Here is a 23,049-nt window from a genome sequence, read left to right as displayed (position 1 = left end):
ATCTTGCCTAAGCTTTGAAAGTTTTGTTTGTCTGCTACAGAACACCTCAGCACATTTGTAAAAGAACTCCTTGGCAAACACACTTGTCTTCATCAACAGAGTCAGCGACTGTCAAACACTTTGTCTCCGGGTTCTGTCATCTCTCTTTCTGCTCATCCAGCACCATATTACACAGAGCTTTTGCTAAGGAACTTTCACACAAGCTCAGTGTTTCAGGCTGACTCAAGCCAATTTGGTCTTGACAACTCTTAATAATGGCGGCTGCCAAAGTGAACATTGGATGAGAGTTAGTCACTTTCCCAAAATCTCATCACCAACTAAATTCTGCTGCATATAAGAAGATTAATTAAATAAGGGCGCCTGGGTGGCTCAGTGGGTTAAGCCTCTGCCTTCGGCTCAGGTCATGATCTCAGGGTCCTGGGATTAAGTCCCTCATCGGGCTCTCTGCTTGGCGGGGAGCCTGCTTTCTCCTCTCTCTCTCTGCTCCTATCTGCCTACTTGTGATCTCTCTCTGTCAAATAAATAAATAAAATCTTAAAAAAAAAAAAGAAGATTAATTAAATAAATATTTACTAGGAAGAAGGATGCTCTCGCTTGTCCAATAAAATGATGAAATTCCATCTATCCATTGTTTCAGCTTCTCCTAACATACTTTTCATGAAAAGGTTACTTATGTCAGATACAATAATATTTTGGAAGCAGGATTTAGCTAACAGAATGAGGCAACTGGAATCCAATAAATCAAGATCTAGACACAGAAAACATTTTGAAGTAAATCCTATGCACCATCCCTAAGGGTCCAGACCCTTAGTTTCCCTATAGGCAATAGTGAAAACTGTTTCTAAAAAAATGTGGCCAACCTACATGCCCTGAGCACCAATAATTTTTACCTATGATAGCCTATTTCTAAAATTTGTTCTGATAATTAATAAGCTTCTGATATCATAAATCAAAACTGATTTCTAATATTTGCTATAGAATTAGCAAAGCTTTGGTGGTAAAGATAATTGAAATATTTATACCACTATCCTTTCAGAGTATGAACTTTCTGATTGAATCATAGATGACTCCCCTGAGACTAATTCCCTGATTAGAACAAATAGCAGGTATTGCAGTTCAGACTGATATACACAGAAATACACACAAACACAAATATATATGGGGTTCACAACAAACCTCCCCAAAATGTGCTACTTTGGCACGTGGATAATTTTGAGCTGAAGACAACCAAGACTGAAAAGACAAAGTAAGAGCTGTAGGCCACATTACTTTAATTGCTTCAAAGAATTTAGATAGAGGGCCTGGTCTAGGAATAGAGCTATCACTAGAGATAACCACAAAGACGAGGCTAGGTTTGGTAAGCTGCTGGAATTCATAGGAACTGTTTGGTCTTTTCATTTCCCTGTAATTGTTTTTCACTTTTTTTCTTTTCTTTCTTTTTAAAAAAAAAAAAAAAAAAAAAAAAAGCTCCAGACCCTTTCACTCTACCCCTTAGCTCAGGATAGCACAAATGCCTCAATTGCGTGACTGTCTTTGAAACTCTCAACACTTTGTGGGACAATGCACATACAAAATTCAGTTTGTTCCCTCCGGTAAATAGGTAAATAAGTAAATAAATAAATAAATGAATAGTTTCCCCCTATTAATCTTCCTAATGCCAATTTAACTAATAGAATAACTAAAAGAACATAATAAGGTAGAGAAAAATGTTTTTCCTCTCCCATAATATACTGCTAGCATAGTTTTAAATAAATTTCAAACAATGTAGTATCCAGTTAGTCAATAAAAAGTCACAAAAGAAGCAGAGAATATGAAAATCCACATTACGGATGGAGGTCTGGTGAACACAAAATCTTAAATTTCATTTGCACATCTAATTTAATTTAAATGAATTTGAAGTACTCATAGAGAATTTCCTCCTTTCCTTTCCTGGATAACTCCCTCTTCTCCCATTTCCTTCCATTCTGAAGATGTACTTGTGTTTACTATGTTCCTGACCATATTTTAGGGATCTAAAATATAGCATTATCTTTTTTTCTCAAATAATGCAAATTGAGGAAGTTGACAAAATGTTTTCTAACCATCCAAAATGTATCATTAACAATTTAGGGATGAGGGGAGAACCTATTTTTTTCTGTGAATTTCAAGATATTCTTCATAAACTCGTTGACATTTGAAATAATATTGAAAAATGAGCCCACATGAAGGTCAGTCTATATAGCAGGGTTGTGCATTCAAAAGAATATAGATTGGAAAGAGTATCATGCATTTAGGAAACCACAAAATAGTTAACAATGTTGATCATATAATGTAAGAAAATGTCAAGAGATCAGAAAGGTAAACCAGGGGCAGATGGCAGAAGACACTGAAAGCCCAATTAAAGTTAAGATTTATGCTGAAAATGATGAGGGCCCATTGAAAGGGAGAACCATGATCAATTTACAAGGACAAAAGAGAGGATGTATTGAGCAGAGACCAAGGGAGAGAACACAGATGTGAAGCCTATGCCATGATATCCTGCAATCCCACTTTCAAAAGTTAGATACAAACAAACATTGCAGTAGATTTAGCTATGACAAGCATATGTATAGAAAATGTAGAGAAAAAGAACAATCATTTTAAGATTAATGCAGTACAGATAAGAAGTGATAACGTGATCCATTCTGTAATGGGAGAGATTGTTCAGGAATATGAAGCATGGATCTGACTAACTGCACCTGGGAAGTTCAGAAGATAAGGAAGAGGATGATTCTAAGATTTCTTTTTTTTTTTTTAAAGACTTTATTTATTTATTTGGGAGAGAGATAGAGAGAGCACACAGTTAGGCAGAGCAGCAGGCAAAGAAAGAGGGAGAAGCAAGCACTCCACTGAGCTCGGAACCCTATATGAGTCTCTATCCCAGAGCCCCAGGATCATGCATGACCTTAGCTGAAGGCAGACGCTTTAACCTACTGAGCCACCCAGCATCCTGATTCTAAGATTTCTGACTGGAATACCTGGGGAGACGTGGTAGCATTCGCCAAAATAGAAGACACACAACTTTGCAGTATACAATAATAAAAATAGTTTTAAACATTTGAGATACCTGAGCAACTTACTGAAAGATCACTCTGGTTGTTACTAGGTTAGGTTCTCACTCTGGCAGATGTCTGTTCTGTTTAAGCTAATCAACACTTCTTGTTTCCCACAGAAATTTGGTTACTTTTTCTTAGTTCCTTCCCTGGCTTTTATTATTATTCCACTCTGCAAACATTGTGTTGTTGATGGGCTCAGTTCTTGGTTCCTTCCTCTTCTCAATCTGTGGTCACTCCCTTAGAAATTTCCTCCTGTCCCATGCTTTAAAAAAAAACATCTGTAGGCTGATGATTCTTGAATAAATCTTTAGTCTGCCCTTCATTTTTGCATCTCAGATTTATATACTGTTTATCTCTTTGACATTCCATCTGGATATCCACTAGGCTTCTTGAACTTACCATATCCAAAATTAAGCTCTCCTTACAATATTCTTCTTCTCAGAAAATGAAAAAAAATTCTGTCAGTGTGGGTGACTCAGATTCACAACTGGAGTCTTCTTCACCTCTCTGTCTCTCACAGCCCACATTAGATCTGTCAGCCACCAACACTGACATCTTTTTCTTCTGACTAGTCTCCCAGCTTCAATACTTGTTGTCCTTCAGTTGTAAACATAGGAGTCAAGAGACAATTCCAATTATAATACATTCATTCTTGAAACTTGATAATGGTATCTCTTATCATTCAGGGAAAAAGGCACAGTTCTTTTTTTTTTAATCATTTTTAATCATTTTTTATTTTATTTATTTCAGCATAACAGTATTCATTGTTTTTGTACCACACCCAGTGCTCCATGCAGTCCGTGCCCTCTCTAATACCTACCACACCACCTGGTTCCCCCAATCTCCCACCCCCACACCTCTTCAAACCCTTCAGATTGTTTTTCAGAGTCCATAGTCTCTCATGGTTCACCTCCACTTCCAATTTCCCCCAACTCCCTTCTCCTAACTCCCCATGTCCTCCATGCTATTTGTTATGCTCCACAAATCAGTGAAACCATATGATAATTGACTCTGCTTGACTTATTTCACTCAGCATAATCTCTTCCAGTCCTGTCCATGTTGCTACAAAAGTTGGGTATTCATCCTTTCTGATGGAGGCATAATACTCCATAGTGTTTATGGACCACATCTTCCTTATCCATTCGTCCGTTGAAGGGCATCTTGGTTCTTTCCACAGTTTGGCAACCATGGCCATTGCTGCTATAAACATTGGGGTACAGATGGCCCTTCTTTTCACTACATCTGTATCTTTGGGGTAAATACCCAGTAGTGCAATTGCAGGGTCATAGGGAAGTTCTATTTTTAATTTCTTGAGGAATCTCCACACTGTTCTCCAAAGAAGCTGCACCAACTTGCATTCCCACCAACAGGGTAAGAGGGTTCCCCTTTCTCCACATCCCCTCCAACACATGTGGTTTCCTGTCTTGCTAATTTTGGCCATTCTAACTGGTGTAAGGTGATATCTCAATCTGGTTTTAATTTGAATCTCCCTGATAGCTAGTGATGATGAACATTTTTTCATGTGTCTGATAGCCATTTGTATGTCTTCATTGGAGAAGTGTCTGTTCATATCTTCTGCCCATTTTTTGATATGATTATCTGTTTTGTGTGTGTTGAGTTTGAGGAGTTCTTTATAGATCCTGGATATCAATCTTTTGTCTGTACTGTCATTTGCAAATATCTTCTCCCATTCCGTGGGTTGCTTCTTTGTTTTCTTGACTGTTTCCTTTGCTGTGCAGAAGCTTTTGATTTTGATGAAGTCCCAAAAGTTTATTTTGGCTTTTGTTTCCTTTGCCTTTGGAGACATATCTTGAAAGAAGTTGCTGTGGCTGATATCGAAGAGATTACTGCCTATGTTCTCCTCTAGGATTCTGATGGATTCCTGTCTCACGTTGAGGTCTTTTATCCATTTCGAGTTTATCTTTGTGTATAGTGTAAGAGAATGGTTGAGTTTCATTCTTCTACATATAGCTGCCCAGTTTTCCCAGCACCATTATTGAAGAGAATGTCTTTTTTCCACTGTATATTTTTTCCTGTTTTGTCGAAGATTAACTGACCATAGAGTTGAGGGTCCATATCAGGGCTCTCTACTCTGTTCCACTGGTCTATGTGTCTGTTTTTATGCCAGTACTGTGCTGTCTTGGTGATCACAGCTTTGTAATAAAGCTTGAAATCAGGTAACATGATGCCCCCAGTTTTATTTTTGTTTTTCAACATTTCATTAGCAATTCAGGGTCTCTTCTGATTCCATACAAATTTTAGGATTATTTGCTCCAGCTCTTTGAAAAATACCGGTGGAATTTTGATCGGAATGGCATTAGAAGTATATACATTTTAACAATGTTTATTCTTCCGATCCAAGAGCATGGAATGGTCTTCCATCTTTTTGTGTCTTCTGCAATTTCTTTCATGAGTGTTCTGTAGTTCCTCAAGTCCAGAGATACAGTAGAACGTATCAATGAAACTAGTAGCTGGTTTTTTGAAAGAATCAATAAGGTCGATAAACCATTGGCCACACTAATCCAAAAGAAAAGAGAGAAAGCCCAAATTCATAAAATAATGAATGAAAAGGGAGAGATCATAACTAACAACAAGGAAGAGAAACAATCATCAGAAGTTATTTTCAACAGTTATATGCCAATAAGTTAAGCAACCTAGATGAAATGGATGCATTCCTGGAAAACTATAAACTCCCAAAATTGAACCAGGAAGAAATCGACAACCTAAATAGACTGATATCTATTAACGAGATTGAAGCAGTGATCAAAAACCTCCCAAAAAAAAAAAAGAGCCCAGGACCTGCGGATTCCCTGGGGAATTCTACCAAACTTTCAAAGAAGAAATAACACCTATTCTCCTGAAGCTGTTTCAAAAAATTGAAGCAGAAGGAAAACTTCCAGACTCTTTCTATGAAGCCAGCATTACCCTGATCCCCAAACCAGGCAAAGACCCTACCAAAAAGGAGAATTTCAGACCAATATCACTAATGAATATGGATGTTAAGATTCTCAACAAGATCCTAGCAAACAGGATCCACCAGCACATTAAAAAGATTATCCACCATGACCCGGTGGGATTCATTCCTGGGCTATAAGGATGGTTCAACATTCAGAAATCAATCAGTGTGATAGAACAAATTAATAAGAAAAGAGAGAAGAACCACATGATCCTCTCAATTGATGCAGAAAAAGCATTTGACAAAATCCAGCTATCTGTTCCTGATTAAAATGCTTCAAAGTATAGGAGAGGGAACATTCCTGAACTTCATCAAATCTATCTATGAAAAACCCACAGCAAATATCATCCTCAATGGGAAAAAAGCTTGCAGCCTTCCTGTTGAGTTCAGGAACATGACAAGGATGCCCACTCTCACCACTCTTGTTCAACATAGTATTAGAAGTCCTAGCAACAGCAATCAGACAACAAAGAGAAATAAAATGTATCCAAACTGGCAATGAAGAAGTCAAACTCTCTCTCTTCACAGATGACATGATTCTTTATATGGAAAACCCAAAAGACTCCACCCCCAAACTACTAGAACTCATACAGCAATTCAGTAACATGGCAGGATACAAAATCAATGTACAGAAATCAGTGGCTTTCTTATACACTAACAATGAAAATACAGAAAGGGAAATTAGAGAATCAATTCCATTTACTATAGCACCAAGAACCATAAGATACCTGGGAATAAACCCAACCAAAGAGGTAAAAGGCACTATTCTTAACACAAACTTATAAGGTACTCTACAGTGTATTAAGTTTTACTTTTAATAAAAAATATGGAACTGATATTGTTCTCTCCCATTCAGATCTACCCTCTGAATTCTACTGCTTGCTACGTAACTCCTCGAGAATCTCTAATAGCATATCAAATCCAATATATCAAAATAACATTTTGATTCTTAGCCCATTTCTTCCAGTCTTTGACTTTGCACTTCCCCTATTTTGGTATATGAAATTTGTATGCACCAATTGTTCTCATCAATAACCTATGAGTTGTATCTCATTTCTCTGTCTTGTTTCTATCTTCTCTTAACCTGCCTACAAATCATGTTCATGCTATGTAAAATTCTTCCTACTTTCACTGACATCTCCATAGTTAAAGACACCATCATTTCCTGCATAGCTTAGTCAAATGGACTTCTTTTTTTTTTTAATTTTTTATTTTTTCAGCATAACAGTATTCATTATTTTTGCACCACACCCAGTGCTCCATGCAATCCGTGCCCTCTACAATACCCACCACCTGGTGCCCCCAACCTCCCACCCCCCACCCCTTCAAAATTCTCAGATCGTTTTTCAGAGTCCATAGTCTCTCATGGTTCACCTCCCCTTCCAATTTCCCTCAACTCCCTTCTCCTCTCCATCTCCCCTTGTCCTCCATGCTATCAAATGGACTTCTAACTCATCTCTCCTGCTGTCTTTACTTGAGCCTTTCACTACATAGTAAACAAATCAAACTCTTCCAGATTTAAATCAGATAATAGTATTCCAAGCTTTAAAGTAATCAAAAGACCTCATTACGTAAATAAACCTAGGACACTTTACCATGATCTGTAAATTCCAGTATGGTCATTCTCTGACTCATTGCATGATTTCCTCTTTTTCATTTCACTCCAACTGTATTGACTATGTATTATAAAAAATCATAATAATTCAGACTCTTAAAATGCTTACATCTCTTTTATTATAAGTGATAGAAAAAGTGAGACTTTTTTAATAAAGTGAGAATAAACAATGATTTTTACTTAGAGAAAAATGCTTTATTTAAAATAGGTACTTTCAGTGGTCTCTATTCACCATCTTTAAAATACTGATTGACGCACATCCTAGCAGAAGGTGCTGCTCTCAGTGTGATAATTCTTTCTTTGACAGACAGAAGAAGCTCAGAAGAAATATACCAGCAAAGTTCTTTTTTTTTTTTTTTTTTTTTGGTCGGAGAGAGAGGGAGAGAGAGCAAGCGAGAGCAAGCACAGGCAGACAGAATGGCAGGCAGAGGCAGAGGGAGAAGCAGGCTCCCCGCTGAGCCAGGAGCCCGATGTGGGACTCGATCCCAGGACGCTGGGATCATGACCTGAGCCGAAGGCAGCTGCTTAACCAACTGAGCCACCCAGGCGTCCCAGCAGCAAAGTTCTTTTGTTTGTTTGTTTTCTTTTTCACATTTAGAAGTAGATGTGCTCTTTAAAATATGAGAATTGAGAAGGAAATATATCTTCATATTATAACAAAAGTATAACCTTCCCTTCTCACACTGATTAAACATGAGGTTATTCAGACCAAACCCCCATTATGAAATCATCTCCATTATAACTATTGGGTTTTTTTGGTTGATCATGACCATTATTCTGGTTATCTCATGAAAAAGAAGGAGTCTGAAGACCACTGACTCTTAATGTATGTTTTTAAACCGAAATTTTGCCAAAGTACTGATAAATCTATTACATTAAGAACTTGTAGTAAATCTAAAACATTTCTTGGATGATAAAACTCTCCACATTTGAGACTGAAACTATTAGGCTATGGGAGAACCTTAACTCCCAGGTGGGACATTGCCATTGTTAGGAAGCTGGGAAGTGATATTTAACTAAATCTATTGATGTGAATGTTCTTGTGTCGTAGATAGTGTCACCTGAATATGTAGAAAAACTTCAGATTTTTTTAAAGAAATGCCTGGTGGTGGGTACTGAGGGCACATATTGAATGGAACACTGGGTGTGGTACATAAACTATGAATCTTGGAACATGAAAAAAAATAAATTAAGATTTAAGAAGAAAAGAAAAGAAATGTTACCAAAAAAACTTTCTGAAATCCAATAAATGTCAGAAGCTTGTGAAGAATTTCAAGTTGAATAATATAATGTAATATTTCTCACAAAAAGAAGAAATTTTCTAAACTAACATTATTTTACTTTAAAATATGTCATCATAATTAAGGGATAATTATCATACACTTAAGGGAATCAAAAATTTCAATACAGCTAAGGTCTTTCTCCTCTACCTTTTAATATATCATTAAATAATAAAACATGCTAACAACACATTTTAGTTCTGTATACTTTATTTCTTCATTGTTTCTATCTTTGAATTCTTTTGCTCTTAGAGTAGTTACTTTTTAAAATTTCTTTTTTAGTGAGGCATTGTCTACCACCTTTTTAAAAAACGATGACAACTTTTGTGTTACTGAAGGTTTCAAATTGTTGGTTAGATTTAGTACCAACTTGTAACATTTTAATTGGAAGCTAAGCTTATTTTACACTTGGGTGGGGATTTTGCCAACTATAGTGTTTCAAGGTCATTTAAAAATTGGTTCTACACTTCTCTTTTTTTCTTAAATACAACTAGATCTTTGGGAGAAAACTTGATATTCAGAAGTTCAGATTCACAAACAAAATGGAACTATTAGAGATTTTTTTTTATTAAAAACATATTCATGAGAGGCTTGATTTGAATTGCACTTTTCTCCCATGCATATAAAACAGGATTTCATTTTCAGAATTAATTTCTATTTTCATTAAAACATTTATCATATGAACTGAAGTAATCCTGCAGCATATTTTTATTTCAATTTGATCTTCATTGTTTCACTAAAATATTCAAGTTATTTCAGAGAGTTAAAGAAATGATAGCCATCATTCTTGCTAACAAATGGATATCAGAGTACGGTATAAGATAATAATGTATATATGTATATTTTGATGATCTTCAGATTTATCCAGTTTCACATTTTATTCTTCGTTTGATTCAGTTAATGATCAAAGATTCCCTGCCTGGCCTAATCAAGTACCTTACTTTATTTTATATCTTATTAACAAAGAGGGAAAAAAAAAAGCTACAAAACCATTATTTAGTCTCGGTCATCATATTATGAAAATAAGTGGAGAAAATTTCACTTAAAATGGACTTGGGAAGCCCTGAAGGGGAAGCTTCATTCATGTTACCACTCATCGGAACCTGCAGGAAGACAAAATGCCACTCCCTGTACAACACCAATGCATCAACTGCCGCTTGCGCCAACCACGATAGCCTTGAACTCTTGTTCTTGTCTGCTTTTGTCCAAGACAACTCTTCATAGTTTCTTCAAACCTGATAAAATATGACCTTCCCTTTGTTTCTTTGGACTTGCATACATTTTTCCCATAGTTTGCTTGTCCTAAATTGTACTTTCTTTATTATTTCCGAATAAACTTGTTTTGCAACAAACAAACAACTGGCTATTTTGATTTTTAGGTTGATAATAAGAATGAAGTAGGATTTCATTTTAAAAGATTAACTTGATTATCTTTAGAGACAATATATTTTGACTTTATTGAATTTTCCACTGGTCTCAAGTGCATTATCAAACAGTTCTAATTAATAATGCTTCCTTGAGGGACGCCTGGGTGGCTCAGTTGGTTAAGCAGCTGCCTTCGGCTCAGGTCATGATCCCAGCGTCCTGGGATCCAGTCCCGCATCGGGCTCCTTGCTCATCAGGGAACCTGCTTCTCCCTCTGCCTCTGCCTGCCATTCTGTCTGCCTGTGCTCACTCTCTCTCCCTGTGCTCACTCTCTCTCCCTCGCTCTCTCTGACAAATAAATAAATAAAATCTTTAAAAAAAAAAAATAATAATGCTTCCTTGACTTTTTCTTCGGCCACTTTCTATTATAATATCAAATGCCCAAATCCCACCAACATTAATTGGAGGGGCAACATGGACTGGGGGTGAAGCACTTAGATTCTGGAATCATACCTCTTCATGAGAGTGCTATGGTTGAGGGTGCCTGAGTGGCCCAGTCAGTTAAGCACCTGCCTTACACTTATGATCTGGAGTCCTGGGATCAAGGCTGCCCCATGTTGGGGCTCCCAGCTCTGGGCAGGAAGTCTGCTTCTCTCTCTCCCTCTGCGTGGAGCATCTCCTGCTTGTGTTCTCTCTCTCTTTCTGTCAAGTGTATAAATAAAATCTTTTAAAAGAAAGAAAGAAAGAAAGAAAGAAAGAAAGAAAGAAAGAAAGAAAGAAAGAGTATGGTTCTGTCATTTCACAGATAAGGGAGCATGAGTGAGTTACTTAACTATGTAAACTTATGTTTTACTTAAAAAATAAGCATCATGAAAATATCTAACTTCACAGGATTTTCACTGCCAATATTTTTGCACAGAATAGGAACACGATATATTTTAATGAATATATTAGAGAGTTTAAATTTGAAACAAACATGGAAAGTTATCTTGGGAAAAAGTCTTAATCTGTAAGTCTTTTTAACTAGCCATTCTCATTAGATGTAATTTAAAAAAAAAAGACTGATGAAATAACTTTTTGCTAAAATATGCTTCATTGGAGAAAGAACATCTGATAAAGCCCTGCAGTAGTAAAATGCTTAGGAAATCGAGGTTCATCTTGATTTTTTTTCCTGAAAAGTACTTCAGAATCAAAAAATCTAACCTACTATATTAATGAGCACCTGAATTTCAAATGTAGCAAAATGCTTTCCTGAAAATAATGCAATGGACTGCCATGGTTAATATAATGAAAAGAAACAGACCTGATCTATGATTTGATAGTTTTTATTTCTGAGGCCTGTTTTTGACATTCCCTCGACAATCTCTGTTGTATTTATTATATATTCAAGATCAACTATATAATATTTAAAACTGTTGTTACATTTCCTGAGATGGATTTGGAAAAATATAAATTGAGCAAAGAAAATAAACTTTCAGAGTTAAAGTTTTGTGCATTGACAACTGTTTTGTGTTTGTTTGCTTGGTAAAATAATGCTACTTGAAATAGAAACTGCCCTGGAGAGAAAGAGAAGAAAAACAAAACAAAACAAAACAAAACAAAAACAAACAAACAAACAAACAAAAAACAACAGTTTAACAGTTGTTTCATTTGAATATGGACTGATAGGATATAAAATAAATCATTGTTAAGTGCTATCATTTTCTGGTACCTTGTGTGTGATAATCATCCATGGACCAAGATGATCTTACTGGTTCCCTTAGCTTGATTGAACTTCAGGCAGGTTTGTTCCTGATTATGGACCCCTGACTTCCTTTTCTTAGAACATCAGAAAACTTAAAACTGTGAATTCTTTTACTGCACCTTTGAATTGTACATCTTTTCAAAAGGGTCTCTCCAATTTTATAATCCAGAAACGGCTTTCTCAAGAATGTGGGAATCATCCCTTTGAAATGTAATAATTTTGCCTCTATTCTCCCAGTCTCCATAGGATGGTAAGGAGCCTAAATTCTACAAAAAGGCTATGGATTATGTTATCACATTGAATAATCTTCCCACTAATGTGTCCCAAGTGCTTAAAAACTTGACTGCTTTTTGTTTTAGCAGAGCTGAATTTAATCTCTCGATTCTATTATAATAGTCTTGACCTTTGTTGCAGTAGTCTTGAATATAGTCTTGTTGCTGGTTTAACTCTATGTAGTACAATTTTTTTTTTTGACACAATCATAGGCCAGAAGATGTTTCCTATTGAAAAATGACCCCAAACTGGATTTCTAAAGCCTCATTTCAAGTAATTAATAGTTGTTTGAGCAAAGTTTGTACATAGGTATACTTTTTATGGCTGAGTAAATCTTAGCTTATCATTTCTACCTTCATGTGTATAAAATTCTGCTCAAGGCCTTCTTACAGGATGAATATGCTCTTTTAGGAATTTCAGGAATGATAAAATAGTGAAACAAATTCCCTCAATGGTGTCAATAAACTGAGATCATAAATGGATGTTGTAATTGGGAATAGTATACATTTATGTTTGCTTCGCAGGTCACTGCTCAAGCTAGTGGTGGCCAGCTCTGTTGTTGATTTGTTGACAACAGACTGGAATTCACTAACTCACCTTAAAAATAAAAGCAGATACTCCCTGAGTTTAAGACAAACTCAAAGTGAAAGTTAATTCAACCTAAATATTCTGAAAAAGATTTCTTTGGAGGACCAGGTATTATGTTACTGAGAATACTTGATTTGCCATTTTTAGGATGCAATTGAATATGTTACATTCTTAAGCATCACATTCAACTTCATCTATATGATAATTGCCTTTTATATTTAATATTTAAATGGACTTTTTGGTGATTATAAAGAACTAAATATAAATGAGGCTGTGTGCAGGTTTATTTTCATCTGTATAATAATGAATAGTGTTAAATTTTGTGGAATAGAACGACCACAATGGTTTTTATTTTAGTTAAATATGGCATTTGGTTCAAATACAGTCTGGACCAATGAATTAATTAACTTATCATGAAAAATAGATCTTAATTCATTCTCAGAACTGACCGGTCTATCATCAGACTTGAAAAATGTTCAAAAAGTGAAAAAGCAATTCTTCTTATGTCTTTCTGTGTGTCTTCTATACTTACACAATCAGAACTGATATAAGAAATCTATTACATATCTAGAAACTAGGAATTCTTTTCTAGGTCATCTCTCAACTTCAACAGATGCAGCTACTCATTTAGAAAATCGGCGGTTATATGTATGTTGATCCCCTTCCTCTCAAATGGCTTGCCAGGTTTCTGACCCTTGTTTCCTAAAATGCTTCAATATTCTTACCTATAAATATATAGTTTACCTTAAACTAAGACTACACGGCAAAAATTGAAGTGTGGGTTGGGGTGCCTGGGTGGCTCAGTGGGTTAGGCCGCTGCCTTCGGTTCAGGTCATGATCCCAGGTCCTGGGTTCGAGCCCCACATCGGGCTTTCTGCTCAGCGGGGAGCCTGCTTCCTCCTCTCTCTCTGCCTGCCTCTCTGCCTACTTGTGATTTCTCTCTGTCAAATAAATAAATAAAATCTTAAAAAAAAAAAAATTGAAGTGTGGGTAAATGTGCTTGATAACATCAAGGAATGTGTTTCAAAATGACAAAGACTATATGATCTCTCTGCATATTTTGTTTTATTTAAGGAACAGTATCATCCACACTCTGTAAAGATTAAGTTACAATTTTAATTTTTTAAAATTTCTTCTAGAAAAAAATAGTATAAAGAAGGTGCCAATATATAAATTTCATATTGGTCAACAAATGAATAGCATTATAAGTCTAACTTTCAATAAGGGGATGCTGCTTTAGGCAAGAGCTGATGGTATGTGCTTGTGGAAATCAGTAAAGGGGTGTGGAAAATGCCACCCCAAAATGTGTCTTTTTGGCATATTGATTTTTTTTTGAGCCAATTATTTTTAAGAGAAAGCAGACATAGGAGAAACTGCGTAGAAGTTACCCTTTTAGAAGAGACATTTACAGTTAGAAGGAAATTTCTATTTGTAAGAGTGTCTCCCTCTCTGTACCAGTAAGAGAAAGGTAACTCTAAATCTTTAGAAACTCTTATCAAGGGAGAAGACGATACTTAAGTTTGCACAGAAATCTTGCTTTTGTTCACTGTTCTTTTCCTGGTAACCCTCATAATCCCTTCCATCTTGCTTCCACCTCCCACCCACCGACTTAGTTATAAATGTTATTTGATATCTTGGTGGCTCGGGCCATTTTAGGGAGTTACTTAGCTTTCCTGAATATAGAAACTTACTTTTTTTCCCCCTGTTAATCTGTCTTTTATTACTGATGAACATCTAAGTTTCTGATTGTCAAAATTCTCACTCAGCAAACTCATAATTTATTCCATCCAAGTATTGCATATCTAGGACATGTCTGTATCTCCATGAGTATCACTGACAAAATTTAGTCTATTGTGAGTTTTTTCCCACAAGATGAGGATTTTTACCACAACCAGTTTGGACCACATGAGAAAAAGTGATCAACAATCATTTAGAATGGTGTTCTATTTTGATTAATAAATGTGTTTCCTATTGAATATTGCTGAATGTACATTAAATGCCTAGCAAATACCTTCCAACAGCTGGCATTTCAGTACCCTGAACCTAAGAAAACATTATACTTTAAGATGGGATGAAGGGACTAAGTTACAGTGTTATAATACTGGTTACATGGAAATTAGTAAAGATGATGATACTAAGTCTACCTGGAATGCAAAATACCAGAAATGGGTTATGAAATATTAGATAGTCAAGGTATATCTCAGATATTTTAGTTGGAAGCCTACTTTGTTCTTAAATTTGGATTAAATTATCCTTTTTTTTTAATTTTTGAAGAGTATTTATTTATTTATTTGAGAGAGAGAGAGAGAGACAGTAGAGCAGAGGGAGATGGAAAAGCAGACTCTGCACTGAGCAGAGACCCCAATGCAGGGCTCAGTCCTGGGGCCCAGGGATCACAACCTGAGCCAAAGGTAGGTGCTTAATCAACTGAGCCACCCAGGTGCCCCTAAATTATTTTTTTAACTCTTACATAACACCTTTTATGTATCAGAACTTTTCCATCTCTGATATTAAATTGACTAAGTTTCTATGTCACCATCCCTAGATTCAATACACTTCAAGGAGAAAATTCAGGTCCCTTCATTTTTCATACTTTCAACCAGCATCTGGCACAAATAATGCATGAAATAACTAATGATTCAACTATATGTTTTCCTTCCCATTTATTCAGTTTTGATCAAATTCTTATAAATGACTATGCTTTATTGCATGTCGCACTCCAGAGAGAGCAGGAATTGAAACAATCACAAAATAGGTATGAAGAAAACTTATGAGAATAGATAAAAGTTAAAAGGACATCTCATAGTTAATGCGGAGGTAGCTTTAAACAAACAAACAAAATATCTAAAGGCAGGCCCCAGACCAATAAGTAGGTACTGTTGGGAGGTTAGTGACTATGAGATGCCACAACATGCCAGAGCCCAAGCGGGGTACGGAGTACAGGATACTAGTGAGGACCTCATGCAGGAGTCTCAAAGCACCATTGTACAGATTGCCTTTTAATTGCAAAACGATGAAAGAATAACTTTGCAATGGGGAAGGCTTCCAAAAGACCCCACCTAAACTGAGGGATCAAAGTCAACATCACCCATACTAGGACAAAGTGAAATCCTAAGCCAGCTGGCGAGATGCAAGGAGAACACAGTGTCTTTTCTCTGACACTTTTTGCTAACATGAGGTAACAGCAGACAGCTTCAAGCTTGGTGACATTCTTCAAAATAATTGGCTTGCATTAGTCAAAATTGCCAGCATCATAAAAGTCAAGGAGAGAGACTGCACAACTACTCTAGACACAGGGAAATAAAGATTTTTAACGAAATTCAACACATTCTGGATAATGTTTGTTTCCTATGAAGGATCTTATTAGGGCAATGGATTAAACTTGAAATTACTCTGAAAGTCAGATGCTAATAATGTATCAGTAATAACTTCTTGACATTGATGAGTACATTGTGGTTATGTAAGAGAGTGTTCTTTCTTGTAGGAAATACACTTATTTGAGGTATTAGGACATTGTATCAGCAACTTACTCTCAAAAAAGTTAGGAAAAAAGAACCTCTCTATATTTTTCACTTAACATTTAAAGTGCGAGATTGTTTCAAATTAAAACATTTTAAAAAGTGGTTTGTCTTAGTGGCTCAGTTGGTTTAAGTGTCTGCCTTCAGCTCTGGTCATGATCCTGGGTCCTGGGATTGACCCCTTCATGATCCCTCTCCTACTTCCTCTGCTGCACCCCCTGCTTGTGACCAATCTTTCACAAATAAAGAAATAAAATCTAAAAAAATTTAAAAAATTAAAAAAAAAGACATTTTAAAAAGTAAAAAGTTAGTACAAAAATGTTGAATATCTGTATATCATATTCACAGCAGAACAATGGAAAAATATGTGCTTTGAGAGATATTAAAAATTTGCATTGATCAAGTGTGAAAGTCAGAAGCACACTCTTACCTCAGGGTGAACTCAAATTTCTCCATGTGCTATTATTTTATAAAAAAGTAATTGTTACATTTTCTAATCAGATGCAACACTGCAGTGAACTTATTCTATGATGTGACAATACATCTCTTCTTTCTTGCTACTTCCAAGATAATAGTATTGTAAAAAGCATATTAAAAATATTAAAATGATGTACACATGAAAGCATTTTGCAACCAGGCTGTTGGAAGTGTTGATACTGTAGGGTCTCTTTGAATATCATACAGGGGCAATTGTGTGTGTGTATGTATCCATGCATATATCGCTTTGAAAAGCTGGGGACCAGTGGTATAGAATAGCCTTATTCCCATCTAAAATGGACTCATGAAGAAATGGCTAATTCTACATCAGGAGTGGAATAAATGAAAAATGTAGCTTTTAACATTTTGTAAGCCAAAAGAAGGAAATTCTCCAACACTACTGAAGATGTGTCAGAAGTATACAGATCCCAGTGCAAAGAGAACTATGGCCAAATACAATTTGAGCATTTAAAAGAATAATAATGACAATATATTTTATTGAAACAAAAAAAATCAAGAGGACCATAATAATTCACAAAATTAGGAAGAATGAGGGAACACTTTTATTTAGAAAAAATATAAATTAGACTTAGGAAATCATTCTTTTACATTCCTTCGAGAGTTGATTCTACAGTCAATATATACAAAGGTTTGGGAGAATAATATTCACACTGCCTGATAATGCCACCTCGTTGTGTACTTATTATTTCAAAAAAGAAATAAATGATTTTCTTAGAGTGGAGAGATCACAGAAGGTTCTTCCTTGAGCAAATAGTGAAAATTAATATCACTGATACCGGGAAAAAAAAAGACCTTTCATGATTGTGGTGTGACATAATGAGGAGCACACTAGATCAAATACAACATCACCTTTAGTCTGCTAAAAAATTTTATCTTGAGTCTGTTCAACCACAACAATGAAGTACAGTTAAACTGTTGGAAATTCCATAAGCCAACTGGCCTGAACTGTTTAGTAGCAGTAATATCATACAATATTTTTTTAAAAAGGGGGAAGGGGCTAGAGTGAGCTCTTCTAGATTAAAAAAATAACTGAAAATAATGACAAGAAAATGCAATGTGTGACTTCTTATAGCATCTCGGTTGGATGGGGAATAGCCATAATGGAAACCCTGGGACAACTGAGAAATTTAAAAAATGAACTGTGTGATTAGACAATATTATGATGTCAGTGCTAATTAACTTCTTTATGTGTTTAATGTTATTATAGTCATGTAACAGATTGCCCTTATTTTTAGGAGTTTAGTGCTAAAGGATTTCTAATGTTTCAGTAAGGAAAAATGAGGGAGAAGGGAAGGAAGAGGAAAGAGGGATATGCAAGAGAGAGAGAGAAGAGGTAAACCAATGAGGCAAGTGTTAACAATTGGTGACTTGTAAGTGAATGGTATATAGGAATTATTTACTCTAGATCTTCTCATATTCTGTAAGATTGATATTTTTCATAATAAAATATTGGAAAATATATAAACATGTGCTTCACTTATTTATACCAATGCATGATATATTCGTTGTTATTCATGGTATTTCCACTTCACCCACTTAAAAAATCTGAAAATTCATGGGGCGCCTGGGTGGCTCAGTGGGTTAAGCCACTGCCTTTGGCTCAGGTCATGATCTCAGGGTCCTGGGATCGAGCCCCGCATCGGGCTCTCTGCTCAGCAGGGAGCCTGCTTCCTCCTCTCTCTCTGCCTGCCTCTCTGCCTGCTTGTGATCTCTCTCTGTCAAATAAATAAATAAAATCTTTAAAAAAAAAAATCTGAAAATTCAGACACATACTTCCATTAAAATATACGTTTACTTCTTCTCTATCAGGGATATTTATATATACTCATAATTTCTGTGAACAGGAATCACTATTTGTCTAACACTGATCATTGTAGTGTCATGTACATTTATGATGTTATTTAGATAAATGAAGTAATACTCAATTTGTTATACATTTTATTGCACTCCACTAAACTGAAATAAGCATTTAGAATTGACATCTTGCATAAATATTGGACTCATATTTATTTATTATCTTTGTCATACATTTATAATAAGATCATATATTTTATTCTATATTTCATGACATTTGTTTTTATAATCTGAAAAATCACTTCAATTAATGTATAAAATATTCACAACTGCTATATGGCAAGGGAAAAAAAACCTACATTTTAAAAGTATTTCACATTCTTAAAATTTTCCTGTTAGAAAAATTGATAGGATTAATTTCAGTAGTCTCTTATAAACATTTCGTACAGTTCCCTGACCCTTTTTTGTGCAGTTTGGGCTTTAGAGAACATTCCTTCAGTGTTTCATAAAAGGGCATAGCAGGGAGAATTAATCTTCGGTGCTCAATTGCAAATAGGACTACAATTCTTCCCCCTTTCCTGTATCTTCATCCTTTGCCTGCTGACAGCATATTTTCCTTACTTAAAAGGCAAAGCCTATTTCCCTGTCAGTGAAATCTGTACTGGCCATGTAAGTTGTTCTGGCTGATAAAATATGGCAGAAGAAATTGCATGCCAGTCCAGAAGCCAGGCCTCAGGAGAGCCCCATCCCTGGAAAGAACCAGAAAAAAAGCTACAATGCATCCATGAAGTACCACCAGCATGACCAAATACTAACCTCCAAAAGCTGTCACTGCATTTTTATTCAATGCCATTTTTTTTTAAGATTTTATTTATTTATTTGACAGACAGAGATCACAAGTAGGCAGAGAAGCAGAGAGAGAGAGGAGGAAGCAGGCACCCCGCGGAGCAGAGAGCCCGATGTGGGGCTCGATCCCAGGACCCTGGGATCATGACCTGAGCCGAAGGCAGAGGCTTTAACCCACTGAGCCACCCAGGCGCCCCTTCAATGCCATTTTTCACTTCATTTTTTACTAGGGTCGTTTTATGTCGAAATATTATGATTTTTGTTTTATATACTTCCTTATAAATCATAAATGCATTTTAAGAAAACCTAGTTGATGCTACTGATCTTAACCTTTTTAACCTCTGATATTTTCTCCAAAATATGTACATATAAGTGTAAAATGTATATATATAAAATAATGTATATAAATATATAATATATGCAAATATTATAATAATTCCAGATAATTAATATATAACAATACATATCTAAGTATAGAAATAACTGAAAATAAAGATTATTTATATGTGCAAAAATATTACATATACATAAACACATTCATGTATATGTAGAGGCAGAGGTTGAGAGTGAATCGATATTTAATCAATTGATATAAAAGAGCTCTGTCAGAAGTTCAGGGCCACCAGGATGGGGTCATCATATCTCATAAGCTGCATTTAACAGTCTTTGTCAAAGGGCTCAAAACCTCTAAAGGAGTATTTTTCCCCTACCTATAGAAAATGCTGATGACTAGGACAGATAATTTCCTGGTTAGCTAATATTGTAACATTATTTCTTGGCTCATTTTAGTGCTTCCCTCTTCAACTTCCCTGTTCTTTTTAATTAAATGAGTTGGAAAAAAAGAGATGCAGAGGAAGAAATAAAAGTAGCAATAATCTTCCCTTACCAGGTGGAATTCTCTGTTGCCTTGGTCCTCAAACATGAGAAATTTCAAAGCAGTCATTAATCTTCATGAATTAACACAGTTTTTTTTTGTGAGGCAAAAAAAAAAAAAAAAAAGAAAGAAAGAAAGAAAGAAAGAAAGAAAGAAAGAAAGGAAGAAAGAAAGAAAGTAAAAGAAATTTGGCTCACTAAAGCTATAAACAATTCAGTGAAAATATGTAAGTAAATAAATATTTACTCTAAAAAATCTACATGAAAGCAACCTGAGAGAATAAACTTAAAGCCACAGTTTTTTGTTTTTGTTTTTGTTTTTTAAATGTAGGACAATAAGAATAACGTGTACAGGTTTTAATATTGCTCATTTATGTTTGCTGAAAAGCTCTCAGAAGTCTGAATTCTCATGAGTTAGTATAATTAAAATAGGGTTTGAATATGTGAACTTCTCAGAGTGATGAAAAGAAGCAAACTTAATTTTTTAGGAAATAACAAGAGACCATGGCTAGGTTTTCAGAGTTTCTTCTGCCCATTTAGGTTACAAGTTTCAGTTACTTGAGAAACTGCTTTTGATTAACGATGTTTGGAATTAATGAAAGTTATTTAATGAAGCTTATTTATGAATGACTTTTACAAACTACTACTTTTATTGGGAGAATTTCTGCTTGACATTTTGTGTTTTGACTGGCATTTTCTTGTTGCCAGCTGTCATAAAAGGGACGGCAACACATGCCGTTAGCAGCATATGCCTTTTTGGGTGCTGAATAGCATTTTCATACAAAAAAAATCAAATGATCCATAACATATTATGCTGTCATTTGAAAACAGCATCAGAAATGAAACATTTTTCATGCCTGTTAATATATTTTCTGCCCCAAGGCTCAATCTAGCATTTCCTCACTACTTTTGAAAATATAATGAGGTGAACATTTATTCTTTAATTGACACTATTAGGGTTTTCAGAATAGGAAAACTTTTTTTTTTGTAGAGGTTGTAAAAATACATTTTAGAAGGTTTAGTATATTCTGTTTAGTTAATTATTATCTCTTTAGCATGCTGTTCCTCAGGAATGCTCTTTCAAATACTCATTATACATCAGTAATTACATATACTTAACTCCATGGGAAATGACATCTAAAGGCTAGTTCATACTTTGGATTGGCGCTCACTTAAAAGAATATATGCAAAACAATGCAAAACATGCAGCAATAGATTAAACTATATGGCTAAAATACATCATGAATTCTACTTAATTTGCTATGTTATATTTGTATCAAATAACAGTTTGGGATTTAAATTTCAGGGATAACACTCAAATCTTTAAAAATAATAGTTTGAAACTGGCAAAACCTTTTCCCAGGTACTCCAATCTGATTCTCAAAATTTGATATTATGTACTTAAATATAATTATTGATTTATCTATTTATCTATTATTTGCTTGCAAAATGCAGTTTATTAAGCTCCAAAGAAATGGCACTTCATTCTGAGTTGGGACACTGTGGTGTCAGGTGAACGCAAAGGAGCCGGGCCCAGAGAGGTTGGAAGAACCTCCCCCGAACAATTATCCCAAGGATAACTTATTTTTAAAATGTCTCTATCTTCTTTACTTAATTGAGTCTCAAGGAAACAAATGTATTTGTTTTCTTAAATAGTAGTCCATATTTGTGTGTGTTAGACAAAAACACAGCTGAGCATGTAATTACCTCTGTTTTATATTTCTGGATTTTGATGACTAGAAAAATGTACTGTACTTCCGATTTTGATGACTAGAAAAACGCACTAAGTTGTGTAAAATATCTGGTTGGTATATCTTAATTTCTCTTATTTGAAATAGAGGGTTTGCTTTAGAAATGAATATCTGACTATTTTTCTCTTCTTCCCAGTACTTGTGTTGGTCTCTGGCACAAACATACAGATTGTTATTCGAAGGATTAAGTGTGTAAATGATAGAATGAACACATAAATATATTAGACAATGTTAATTTTTAAGAAAAAAATTTCATTGATTATTGTGTGAAAGTGGTAAATATAGAGACATAATTCTAAAGGAGTATTAACACTATCAAGCTAACTTTGGCCCCTGAGAACCACATAGCTTCTTAAGACTCTTGCTCATCAAACATCACGTTAAAACAGGGAGTTCAAAACCCAGTCCCAAACACCAGACATTGAAGACATCTTTGTAATGACCTAAAGAGATCTTGATAGGACAGCCAAGATGCTGACTCCCCAGTACTAACAGTGGAGAAAGTGAAAATTTCAGTCCACATTAGGACACCAGCAGTTTCCTAAGATAAGTCTTAAGTGCAGTACTCAGCAGGGATTAAACAAGTTTTCTGTTTTTAACCTTGAGAACAAATGTGCTTCATACTGGTGGATCCCTTACTGAAAATAACTTGTAACGTGTGAGGACAGATAATTCTGAAATGTGTTATGAATTAGCATCCATCCAGATATTGCCAGGACTTGTGATTCTCATTCTCTTAAGAAGAGTGATATGCAGAGTGAGTTTGAACTAGAGGTTAAGATATTTACCTTAAATGTTTTATGACAAGACTATTAGGGGCTTTAAGTACTTTGCTCTAGAGGCTTGTCAGTGAGGAGATGGATCAGAAGAAATA

General features: G+C 35.3%; 1 long non-coding RNA gene across 1 annotated transcript in view; it reads right to left on the bottom strand.

The window, feature by feature from the left end:
* Positions 1 to 23,049, bottom strand: part of LOC125093620 (uncharacterized) — a 426,585-nt gene that overhangs the window by 340,003 nt on the left and 63,533 nt on the right. Inside the window, exon 2 of the long non-coding RNA XR_007125299.1 lies at positions 12,901 to 12,904. This is a non-coding gene — a long non-coding RNA (uncharacterized LOC125093620). The remainder of the gene's footprint in view (positions 1 to 12,900; positions 12,905 to 23,049) is intronic.

This window comes from Lutra lutra, chromosome 2, assembly GCF_902655055.1.
Source record: "Lutra lutra chromosome 2, mLutLut1.2, whole genome shotgun sequence".
NCBI classification, from domain to species: Eukaryota; Metazoa; Chordata; class Mammalia; order Carnivora; family Mustelidae; genus Lutra; species Lutra lutra.
Note: the sequence above shows the minus strand (reverse complement) of the source record. Positions and strands in the feature narration are given on the sequence as shown.